This window comes from Salvelinus alpinus, chromosome 21 (genome assembly GCF_045679555.1).
Source record: "Salvelinus alpinus chromosome 21, SLU_Salpinus.1, whole genome shotgun sequence".
NCBI lineage: Eukaryota > Metazoa > Chordata > Actinopteri > Salmoniformes > Salmonidae > Salvelinus > Salvelinus alpinus.
The window spans coordinates 1,614,565-1,627,904 of NC_092106.1; the positions used below are offsets into that span (position 1 = coordinate 1,614,565).

At 43.2% G+C, this 13,340-nt stretch overlaps 1 protein-coding gene across 3 annotated transcripts in view; it reads right to left on the reverse strand.

The window, feature by feature from the left end:
- Nucleotides 1–13,340, reverse strand: part of LOC139547567 (beta-1,3-glucosyltransferase-like) — a 172,059-nt gene that overhangs the window by 129,785 nt on the left and 28,934 nt on the right. The window lies entirely within an intron of this gene.

Here is a 13,340-nt window from a genome sequence, read left to right on the forward strand (position 1 = left end):
TCTCTGTATACATCAATGATGTCGTTTTTGCTGCTGGTGAGTCTCTGATCCACCTCTACGCAGACGACACAATTCTGTATACTTCTGGCCCTTCTTTGGACACTGTGTTAACAACCCTCCAGGCGAGCTTCAATGCCATACAACTCTCCTTCCGTGGCCTCCAATTGCTATTAAATACAAGTAAAACTAAATGCATGCTCTTCAACCGATCGCTGCCTGCACCTGCCCGCCTGTCCAACATCACTTCTCTGGACGGCTCTGACTTAGAATATGTGGACAACTACAAATACCTAGGTGTCTGGTTAGACTGTAAACTCTCCTTCCAGACTCACATCAAACATCTCCAATCCAAAGTTAAATCTAGAATTGGCTTCCTATTCCGCAACAAAGCATCCTTCACTCATGCTGCCAAACATACCCTTGTAAAACTGACCATCCTACCAATCCTCGACTTCGGTGATGTCATTTACAAAATAGCCTCCAATACCCTACTCAATAAATTGGATGCAGTCTATCACAGTGCCATCCGTTTTGTCACCAAAGCCCCATATACCACCCACCACTGCGACCTGTACGCTCTCGTTGGCTGGCCCTCGCTTCAAACTCGTCGCCAAACCCACTGGCTCCAGGTCATCTACAAGACCCTGCTAGGTAAAGTACCCCCTTATCTCAGCTCGCTGGTGACCATAGCAGCACCCACCTGTAGCACGCGCTCCAGCAGTTATATCTCTCTGGTCACCCCCAAAACCAATTCTTCCTTTGGCCGCCTCTCCTTCCAGTTCTCTGCTGCCAATGCCTGGAACGAACTACAAAAATCTCTGAAACTGGAAACACTTATCTCCCTCACTAGCTTTAAGCACCAGCTGTCAGAGCAGCTCACAGATTACTGCACCTGTACATAGCCCATCTATAATTTAGCCCAAACAACTACCTCTTTCCCTACTGTATTTATTTATTTATTTATTTAGCTCCTTTGCACCCCATTATTTCTATCTCTAATTTGCACATTCTTCCACTGCAAATCTACCATTCCAGTGTTTTACTTGCTATATTGTATTTACTTCACCACGGCCTTGGCCGTTTTTGCGGCCACGGCCATGGCCTTTTTTTGCCTTCACCTCCCTTATCTCACCTCACTTGCTCACATTGTATATAGACTTATTTTTCTACTGTATTATTGACTGTATGTTTGTTTTACTCCATGTGTAACTCTGTGTTGTTGTATGTGTCGAACTGCTTTGCTTTATCTTGGCCAGGTCGCAATTGTAAATGAGAACTTGTTCTCAACTTGCCTACCTGGTTAAATAAAGTTGAAATAAATAAATAACATTTTAAAAAAGGAGGGAGTGGAAGGGTTTGTGTGTGTGTGTATATTTCTATGTATGTATGTATGTATGTATGTGTGTATGTATGTGTGTATGTATGTACACTACCGTTCAGAAGTTTGGGGTCACTTAGAAATGTCTTTGTTTTTTGCCCATTAAAATAACATCAAATTGATTAGAAATATAGTGTAGATATTGTTAATGTTCTAAATGACTATTGTAGCTGGACATGGCTGATTTTATCAGCAACCATCACTCCTGTGTTCCAATGGCACGTTGTGTTAGCTAATCCAAGTTGATCATTTTAAAAGGCTAATTGATCATTAGAAAACCCCTTTGCAATTATGTTAGCACAGCTGAAAACTGTTGAAATTTGTCTGTGAAACTCAAAACGTGTGAGCTACATACTCATAAGTCACCACCATCATACTCATAAGTCACCACCATCGAAAGATGAGACTCTCACTAAGACTACAGTGTCGGTTGTTTTGCTTCACAATATCCACAAGCTTTACAAGCATTCGTCTGAACTCTGTCGCGGATTTCCTCATTCTGAAGAGGTATTCTCACAAAACCAACTGTCCAGACTGAACCGTTGGAGGGGTCAAAGGTGTCAGTTGTTCTTCTCTGCGACGCACACAAGCTTCAGGGAAGTCGTCTGAAGGTAACTCAGTACCGGGCTGAAAAAAATTGCAACCAGGGCATAGGGGGTAAAATGTGCCACAAATCACATTGAGTTTTCTTATATCGCTCAGATTTAGGACATACTTAAAAAAATGTCATAAGGAATAACGTTTTGAAGTCGGGTTTGCCATGTAAAAATGTGTTATTCAATGCGTTTCTATGGGCTATAGCAGTAAAGGCAACATGCAATGTTTCATCAAACATTTTTTAAATATTTTTTACACCAACCAATTCAAAATGAAATGGCTAAATTATGCATTTTATGACCATCTTCAAACAATTCCAAATGTTAGCTTTGTAGCTATTGCATGGGCTCCTGAGTGGTGCAGCGCTCTATAAGGCACTGCATCGCAGTGCTAGAGGCGTCACTACAGACCCTGGATCGATCCTGGGCTGTATCACATCTGGCTGTGATCGGGAGTCGCATAGGGCGACGCACAATTGGCCCAGTGTCGTCCTGGTCAGGGTTCGGACGGTGTAGGCTGTCATTGTAAATAAGAATTTGTTCTTACCTAACTTGCTAGATACAGGTTAAATAAAAAATAAATAAAAAACAATCTAAGGGCTTAGTTAACAGACAACCTTGGAGAATACACTCCAGTCACTTGGAGAACTGAGCACAAAGTCGGCAGACAGAGTATTGCTGAATCAAGGCGATGTGCAGTTGCTATCTGAATGGCATTGTTAAAGCAAAGAAACGCCGGTCCATTCAGAGCACATTCCAGGAGTGCACCTCTCTGTAGACCTCATACAGGCGTGCTGGCATAACACTGGCGTGCAAATCTCCCTCACAGTAGATGATTTGATGGACAGTGGCAGAGAGCGCTGAGGTCAAATCGAGCAGCATTTTCACCATTATCCCAGAGATGGATTATTCTCGGCTCAGAGCTGTAGCCGACCGGCTCCTTTAACTTTGTTTCTCAGAGTCTGGAGCCAGTGTCTGCTGCCAGCCAGGGCTGGAGGATAGATAGCACTCCGTCTGTCTATCTATCTAGGCCTGGTAATCCTATCTGACAGGAGGTTGTCAGCCATTTTGCAGGAACCTGTGGTGTTTAAAACACATTACACTGAGTCCACACCACTCAACCCATCTCGTAGGGCTTAGATACATCTCTCGGGTAAAACATTTCTTCCTTGACAGTCTCTCTCTCCCCCCTGGAGTGGATATCCATCAAGCGGGGGAGTAGTGAGAGTGTCGGCCACTGCAGTGAAGATACAGAGAGAAAGAGAAACAGAGAGAGTCAGAGATGGAGATGGAGGCTGACTAACTCTGACACCCATCGAATGTTAGCCTCAAAACATGGAAATTCGTGGAGTGGTTGAAAAACGAGTTTTAAGGACTCCAACCTAAGTGTATGTAAACTTCCGACTTCAACTGTATATATAAGTTGGAGGTTTACATATACTTAGGTTGGAGTCATTAAAACTTGTTGTTCCACACATTTCTTGTTAACAAACTATAGTTTTGGCAAGTTGGTTAGGACATCTGCTTTGTGCACAACACAAGTAATTTTTCCAATAATTGTTAACAGACAGATTATTTCACTTATAATTCACTGTATCACAATTCCAGTGGGTCAGATGTTTACATACACCAAGTTGACTGTTCCTTTAAACAGCTTTGAAAATTCCAGAAAATGATGCCATGGCTTTAGAAGCTTCTGATAGGCTAATTGACGTAATTTGAGTCAATTGGAGGCGTACCTGTGGATGTATTTCAAGTCCTACCTTCAAACTCAGTGCCTCTTTGCTTGACATCATGGGGAAATTAAAAGAAATCAGCCAAGACATCAGAAAAAAAGTCTGGTTCATCATTGGGAGCAATTTCCAAACGCCTGAAGGTACCACGTTCATCTGTACAAACAATAGTATGCAAGTATAAACACCATGGGACCACGCAGCCGTCATACCGCTCAGGAAGGAGACGCGTTCTGTCTCCTAGAGGTGAACGTACTTTGGTGCAAAAAGTGCGAATCAATCCCAGAACAACAGTAAAGGACCTTGTGAAGATGCTGGAGGAAACAGGTACAAAAGTATCTATATCCACAGTAAAACGAGTCCAATATCGACATAACCTGAAAGGCCGCTCAGCAAGGAAGAAGCCACTGCTCCAAAACCGACATAAAAAAGATAGATTATGGTTTGCAGCTGCACATGGGGACAAAGATTGTACTTTTTGGAGAAATGTCCTCTGGTCTGATGAAACAAAAATAGAACTGTTTGGCCACAATGACCATTGTTATGTTTGGAGGAAAAAGGGAGAGGCTAGCAAGCCGAAGAACACCATCCCAACCGTGAAGCACGGGGGTGGCAGCATCACGCTGTGGGGGTGCTTTGCTGCAGGAGGGACTGATGCACTTCACAAAATAGATGGCATCATGAAGTTTAGGGTTAAATGGCTTAAGGACAACAAAGTCAAGGTATTGGAGTGGCCATCACAAAGCCCTTACTTCAATCCTATAGAAAATTTGTTCGCAGAACTGAAAAAGCGTGTGCGAGCAAGGAGGCCTACAAACCTGACTCAGTTACACCAGCTCTGTCAGGAGGAATGGGCCAAAATTCACCCAATTTATTGTGGGAAGCTTGTGGAAGGCTACCCGAAACGTTTGACCCAAGTTAAACAATTTAAAGGCAATGCTACCAAATACTAATTGAGTGTATGTAAACTTCTGAGCCACTGGGAATGTGATGAAAGAAATAAAAGCTGGAATAAATCACTCTACTATTATTCTGACATTTCACATTCTTAAAATAAAGTGGTGATCCAAACTGACCTAAAACAAGGCATTTTTACTAGGATTAAATGTCAGGAATTGTGAAAAACTGAGTTTAAATGTATTTGGCTAAGGTGTATGTAAACCGCCGACTTCAACTGTATGTGTAAAACAGCCGAGGTGATACCGAGGTGATAGCGAGCTTAACATCCTTATCATTTATCGCCCTCCAGGTTCCCTTGGAGAGTTCATCAATGAGCTTGACGCCCTGATAAGTTCCTTTCCTGAGGATGGCTCACCTCTCACAGTTCTGGGTGACTTTAACCTCCCCATGTCTACCTTTGACTCATTCCTCTCTGCCTCCTTCTTTCCACTCCTCTCCTCTTTTGACCTCACCCTCTCACCTTCCCCCCCTACTCACAAGGCAGGCAATACGCTTGACCTCATCTTTACTAGATGCTGTTCTTCCACTAATCTCATTGCAACTCCCCTCCAAGTCTCCGACCACTACCTTGTATCCTTTTCCCTCTCGCTCTCATCCAACACTTCCCACACTGCCCCTACTCGGATGGTATCGCGCCGTCCCAACCTTCGCTCTCTCTCCCCCGCTACTCTCTCCTCTTCCATCCTATCATCTCTTCCCTCTGCTCAAACCTTCTCCAACCTATCTCCTGATTCTGCCTCCTCAACCCTCCTCTCCTCCCTTTCTGCATCCTTTGACTCTCTATGTCCCCTATCCTCCAGGCCGGCTCGGTCCTCCCCTCCTGCTCCGTGGCTCGACGACTCATTGCGAGCTCACAGAACAGGGCTCCGGGCAGCCGAGCGGAAATGAGGGAAAACTCGCCTCCCTGCGGACCTGGCATCCTTTCACTCCCTCCTCTCTACATTCTCCTCTTCTGTCTCTGCTGCTAAAGCCAATTTCTACCACTCTAAATTCCAAGCATCTGCCTCTAACCCTAGGAAGCTCTTTGCCACCTTCTCCTCCCTCCTGAATCCTCCTCCCCCTCCTCCCCCCTCCTCCCTCTCTGCTGATGACTTCGTCAACCATTTTGAAAAGAAGGTCGACGACATCCGATCCTCGTTTGCTAAGTCAAACGACACCGCTGGTTCTGCTCACACTGCCCTACCCTGTGCTTTGACCTCTTTCTCCCCTCTCTCTCCAGATGAAATCTCGCGTCTTGTGACGGCCGGCCGCCCAACAACCTGCCCGCTTGACCCTATCCCCTCCTCTCTTCTCCAGACCATTTCCGGAGACCTTCTCCCTTACCTCACCTCGCTCATCAACTCATCCTTGACCGCTGGCTACGTCCCTTCCGTCTTCAAGAGAGCGAGAGTTGCACCCCTTCTGAAAAAACCTACACTCGATCCCTCCGATGTCAACAACTACAGACCAGTATCCCTTCTTTCTTTTCTCTCCAAAACTCTTGAACGTGCCGTCCTTGGCCAGCTCTCCTGCTATCTCTCTCAGAATGACCTTCTTGATCCAAATCAGTCAGGTTTCAAGACTAGTCATTCAACTGAGACTGCTCTTCTCTGTGTCACGGAGGCGCTCCGCACTGCTAAAGCTAACTCTCTCTCCTCTGCTCTTATCCTTCTAGACCTATCGGCTGCCTTTGATACTGTGAACCATCAGATCCTCCTCTCCACCCTCTCCGAGCTGGGCATCTCCGGCGCGGCCCACGCTTGGATTGCGTCCTACCTGACAGGTCGCTCCTACCAGGTGGCGTGGCGAGAATCTGTCTCCGCATCACGTGCTCTCACCACTGGTGTCCCCCAGGGCTCTGTTCTAGGCCCTCTCCTATTCTCGCTATACACCAAGTCACTTGGCTCTGTCATATCCTCACATGGTCTCTCCTATCATTGCTATGCAGACGACACACAATTCATCTTCTCCTTTCCCCCCTCTGATAACCAGGTGGTGAATCGCATCTCTGCATGTCTGGCAGACATATCAGTGTGGATGACGGATCACCACCTCAAGCTGAACCTCGGCAAGACGGAGCTGCTCTTCCTCCCGGGGAAGGACTGCCCGTTCCATGATCTCGCCATCACGGTTGACAACTCCATTGTGTCCTCCTCCCAGAGTGCTAAGAACCTTGGCGTGATCCTGGACAACACCCTGTCGTTCTCAACTAACATCAAGGCGGTGACCCGTTCCTGTAGGTTCATGCTCTACAACATTCGCAGAGTACGACCCTGCCTCACGCAGGAAGCGGCGCAGGTCCTAATCCAGGCACTTGTCATCTCCCGTCTGGATTACTGCAACTCGCTATTGGCTGGGCTCCCTGCCTGTGCCATTAAACCCCTACAACTCATCCAGAACGCCGCAGCCCGTCTGGTGTTCAACTTTCCCAAGTTCTCTCACGTCCCCCCACTTAAAAGAGTTAGATGCACTATTGTAAAGTGATTGTTCCACTGGATATCATAAGGTGAATGCACCAAATTGTAAGTCGCTCTGGATAAGAGCGTCTGCTAAATGACTTAAATGTAAATGTCTTAAATGTAAATGTGATAGAGCAACGAACCTGGAATAAAAAACAAAATGTGTATGGGTGGAGAGAGGGTTGGATTTACAGGTTTACTTGCTCTGGATTGTCAATACTGTATGTATTCTTTGCTATCGTGCCATCGCTGTGTCAGGGTCGATTTGGAGCTAAAATTATTTTCCCTTTATGGGTAGTGTGATGAATAAGACTTATTTTTACTTGCAGTCATTAGCGGCTGTTGGAATGCATGTTCCTTATTCCTTCTTGTTGGACTATAACAGGATATAATAAGGACTACATGAAATATATCTCTCTGCCGATAGGCAGCGTGCATGTAAATGGACAAAAGAAAAGGTCTTGCGATATTTATAGGTACTTATCTCTTAATGTTTTCAAACAATTGGATCCAATGAACTGACAAGACTGGGCTGACATGCTCGTAGCGTTTGCTAGGACTTTCTTAATATGAGCATGAAGCTATAATATTGTGCTCTTATTAATTATAATAATATTATTTATTATTATTTTATTTTTGTGACTGTTCTCCATGTTATTTGGTTAGTTCTCTTAGGTCTTAGTGACAACAGACCTCCTAGATATGGGGGAGGTTTTAGTGGGTGGAATATTAAAGACAATTGGAGGTTTACACAGTTGCAGATACAGTATGCTTAAGAGGGCAAATATTATGGTACAGATATATAGGGGAGGTTTTAGTGGGTGGAATATTAGGACAATTGGAGGTTTACACAGTCCTAGATACAGTTTTCTTAACAGGGAAAGTACTATGGTACAACTATATGGACACTTAATCATCATGGTGCTTTTTAATGGTAAGTTTACAAACATTGGTTGTGGTAAGTATAATTGACACTTGGGTAATATTATGGTAAATGGGTTAATAAGTATAGCCAGTTACAATTGCAATGACTTAGCAGATCATAAAAAAAGACGAAACAGGTTTTCCTGGCAAAAAGAGAAATAATATATATATTGTTTATAGGAAACTCATTCTACAAATACAGTTGAGGTTGGGTGGAAAAAGGACTCGGAGAGAGAAATATATTTTTGTCAGGGGCAAAGAAACTCAAAAGGAGTGATTATACTAATTAACAACAATTTTGATCTAATTGTGCAAACTCTGAAAACAGATCCTCAAGGAAGAAGGATCCTTTGAAATATGCTATTGGCCCAAAAACAGATCTGGCTAATTAATCTATATGGGCCAAATAATGATGATCCACACTTCTTCGAAAATATATATAATAATCTATTGAGCTCATAAGCAACGTATGAATCTATTATGGTGGGAGATGATAATACGGTTTTAAGTACCTCAATAGATCGTAAAGGAAATCACTCTACAAACTATCACCCTCAAGCACTGAAGGAGATCATGAAGATCATGGATACATTAGAACTAGTAGATATATAGAGGTTGAAAAACCCTGACCTAGTGAGATATACATGGAGGCGGCTTAATTAAGTTAGCCGTCTTAAATACTTCCTGGTCTCATTCTTGCTGGCATCAAAAGTAAATACTTTAAATAATAGGATACCGAATTGGCCTCCATTTAACTCTTACAGAATTTCCATGTGGACAGGGATATTGGCAATGTTATCAAAGCATACTGGATTACAATGTGTTCTTAACTAAAACAAAAGGATTAATAATCAACTTTTTTCTGCACAACACAAGCACCAGTCAAAAAAGTTTGGACACACCTACTCATTCCAGGGTTTATTTATTTTTACTATTTTCTACATTGTAGAATAAAGACATCAAAACTATGAAATAACACATCATGTAGTAACCAAGAAACAAATCAACATTTATTTTATATTTGAGATTCTTCAAAGTAGCCAACCTTTGCCTTGATGACAGCTTTGTACACTCTTGGCATTCTCTCAACCAGCTTCACCTGGAATGCTTTTCCAACAGTCTTGAAGGAGTTCCCAAATATGCTGAGCACTTGTTGGCTGCTTTTCCACTGTAATGTGTATGTGGCTACTATGAAAGTGAACTGTGTTTGCGTGTGATCAGGGGTGTATTCATTCCACCGATTCTGTTAAAAACATACCTGAATTTGTCAAATAGAAACTCTTGTTTGCAACAGTTCGATTAATAATTACACTCTAGATCAGCTAGATGCATGCAAGAGTGTGCAAAGTGGTGTTAAATGTGTCCCTGTCTGTCACTGTGACATTGATTACTCCAATTTCTCTCTCGACCTATGTACCTACAGTGCATTCGAAAGTGTTCAGACCCCTTCCCTTTTTCCACATTTTGTTACGTTACAGCCTTATTTTAAAATGGATTAAATAAAATACAAAAAATCCACAATCTACACACAATACCCCATAACGACAAAGCGAAAACAGGTTTAGACATTTTTGAAACTGTATAATGAAATTAAAACAGAAATCCCTTATGTAAATAGGTATTCAGACCCTTTGCTGTAAGACTCGAAATTGAGCTCAGGTGCATCCTGTTTCCATTGATCATCCTTGATATGTTTCTAAAACTTGGTTGTCCACTTGTGGTAAATTCAATTCATTGGACATGATTTGGAAAGGCACACACCTGTCTATATAAGGTCCCACAGTTGACAGTGCATGTCAGAACAAAAACCAAGAAATGAGGTCGAAGGAACTGTCCAGAGAGATCAGAGACAGGATTGTGTCGAATAACAGATCTAGGGAAGGGTATCAAAAAATGTCTGCAGCATTGAAGGTCAATGGAAGAAGTTTTGGGGGTGACCAAGAACCCAATGGTCACTCAGTGGCAGGAACTGGGAGACTAGTCAGGATCAAGGGAAAGATTAACGGAGCAAAGTACAGAGGAGATCCTTGATGAAAACCTTCGACCTCAGACTGGGGCGAAGGTTCACCTTCCAACAGGACAAGTCTCTGAATGTCCTTGAGTGGCCCAGCCAGAGCCCGGACTTGAACCCGATCGAGCAGCGATGCTCCCTATCCAACCTGACAGAGCTTGATAGGCTCTGCAGAGAATGGGAGATACTCCCCAAATACAGGTGTGCCAAGCTTGTAGCGTCATAGCAAAGAAGACTCTAGGCTGTAATCGCTGCCAAAGGTGCTTCAACAGTAAAGTGTCTGAATTATGTAAAATGTGATATTTCATTTATTTTTTTTGCTTTGTCATTATGGGGTATTGTGTGTAGATTGATGAGGGGGACAAAACAATTTAATCAACTTTTGAATAAGGCTGTAAAGTAACAATGCATTATATGTATCGAATAGAAATCTAAAGTTTAATGTGTTTCCATCACATTTTCAATTATACCGATAGTTTTGTCACAAACGGTGCTTACTCTGGTCTTGGGAACCTGCGCTCTAGCCAACAACTCGCAGATACAGTGCAGGTCAACTAGTCTAGTAACATGATGAGATTATTATGGATAAGAGAGAGGATATTTTTATTTCTCAAATGGCAGTCCAATATCATGTCACCAGAATATGACCCTTGATATTTTTTGGAAAGCAGCATCAGGCTCATTACTCCGTAAAGTTCCTTATGACTTATTTCCCTTATAGCCTAATAAACTGCACGCTTTACCAAGTCGTAGCGGGAGGACCACACACACCACATCATCGCGCAACTTCAAGTTTATTTCGATATGATTATTATGCTGAACAAAAATAAAATGTTTTATGAGCTGAAATAAAATAACCCAGATATGTTCCACACACACACACACACACACACACACACACACACACACACACACACACACACACACACACACACACACACACACACACACACACACACACACACACACACACACACACACACACACACAGATCCAGCTCATGAGCTCCATCAGCAGCAGATGTTAATTTACCCTGAACAAAAATATAAACGCAACATGTTAAGTGTTGGTCCCATGTTTCATGACTTTAAATAAAAGATCCCAGAAATGTTGCATACGCAAAAAAAGCTTATTTCTCTCAAATGTTGTGCACAAATTTGTTTACATTCCTGTTAGTGAGCATGAACTCAGATAGAGTTCAGTGTGTCAAATCGGAGGGCCTGTTCTCCTTACCTCTGGCAGTCTCTATGGGGGTACCACAGGGTTCAATTCTCGGGCCGACTCTTTTCTCTGTATATATCAACGATGTCGCTCTTGCTGAGGGTGATTCCTTGACCCACCACTACGCAGACGAAACCATTCTGTATACATCTGGCCCTTCTTTGGACACCGTGTTAACAAACCTCCAAACTAGCTTCAATGCCATACAAAACTCCTTCCGTGGTCTCCAACTGCTCTTAAAAGCTAATAAAACTAAATGCATGCTCTTCAACCGATTGCTGCCCGCACCCGCCCGCCCGACTAGCATCACTACTCTGGAGGGTTCTGACTTAGAATATGAGGACAACTACAAATACCTAGGTGTCTGGCTAGACTGTAAACTCTCCTTCCAGACTCATATTAAACATCTCCAATCCAAAATTAAAATTAATTTCGCAACAAAGCCTCCTTCACGCATGCTGCCAAACATACCCTCGTAAAACTGACTATCCTACCGATCCTCGACTTCGGCGATGTCATTTACAAAATAGCCTCCAACACTCTACTAGGCAAACTGGATGCAGTCTATCACAGTGCCATCCGTTTTGTCACCAAAGCCCCATATACCACCCACCACTGATATGCTCTGTATGCTCTCGTCGGCTGGCCCTCGCTACATGTTCGTTGCCAGACCCACCGGCTCCAGGTCATCTATAAGTCTTTGTTAGGTAACGCTCCGCCTTATCTCAGCTCACTGGTCACCATAACACCCACCCGTAGCACGCGCTCCAGCAGGCATATTTCACTGGTCATCCCCAAAGCCAACACCTCCTTTGGCGCCTTTCTTTCCAGTTCTCTGCTGCCAATGAAAAAATCGCTGAAGTTGGAGACATATCTCCCTCACTAACTTTAAGCATCAGCTATCTGAGCAGCTTACTGATCGCTGCAGCTGTACAGTACACATCCCATCTGTAAATAGCCCATCCAATCAACCTACCTCATCCCCATATTGTTTTTATTACTTTTTTGCTCTTTTGCACACCAGTATTTCTACTTGCACATCATCATCTGCACATCTATCACTCCAGTGTTAATTTGCTAAATTGTAATTACGTCGCTACTATGGCCTATTTACTGTCTTACCTCCTTAAGCCATTTGCACACACTGTATAGACTTTCTATTGTGTTATTGACTGTACGTTTGTTTATTTCAGGTTTGTATCTCACTGCTTTACTTTATCTTGGCCAGTTCGCAGTTGTAAATGAGAACTTGTTCTCAACTGGACTACCTGGTTAAATAAAGGTGAAATATATATTTTTTAATGATCCTATGCCAAGATAATAATCCACCTGACAGCATGTGGCACTTCAAGATTAAACAGCATGATCATTACACAAGTGCACCTTGTGTAGGGGACAATAAAAGGCCACTTTTGTCACACAACACAATGCCACAGATGTCTAAAGTTTTGAGGGAGTGTGCAACTGGCATGCTGACTGCAGGAATGTCCACCAGAGCTGGTGGCAGGGAATTTAATGTTAATTTCTCCACCATAAGCCGCCTCCAACGTCATTTTAGATAACTTTGCAGTAAGTCCAACCAGCTTCACAACCGCAAACCACATGTATGGGGTCGTGTGGGCGAGCGGTTTACTGATGTCAACACTGTGAACAGAGCGCCCCATGGTGGCGATGGGGTTATGGTATGGGCAGGCAAAAGCTACGGACAACAAACACAATTGCCTTTTATTGATGGCAATTTGAATGCACAGAGATACCGTGACGAGATCCTGAGGCCCGTTGTCGTGCCAGTCATCCGCAGCCATCACCTCATGTTTCAGCATGATAATGCACCGCCCCATGTCACAAGGATCTGTACACAATTCCTGGAATTGTAGCATGTAGCACTTATATTTTTTTGTTCAGTATATAGATTTTTGCGCATAAAAAGGTGTTTCCACCTCCATATCTCCCATAATTAATTTTACAGACACAAAACGATCCCACCATGTCGAACAAACAAATGATGTTTCCATCCCAGCTGTCGTGATTTTGTTTTATATGGTAGGACTTTACTCGCATAAAAAAAAAACGTTAGTG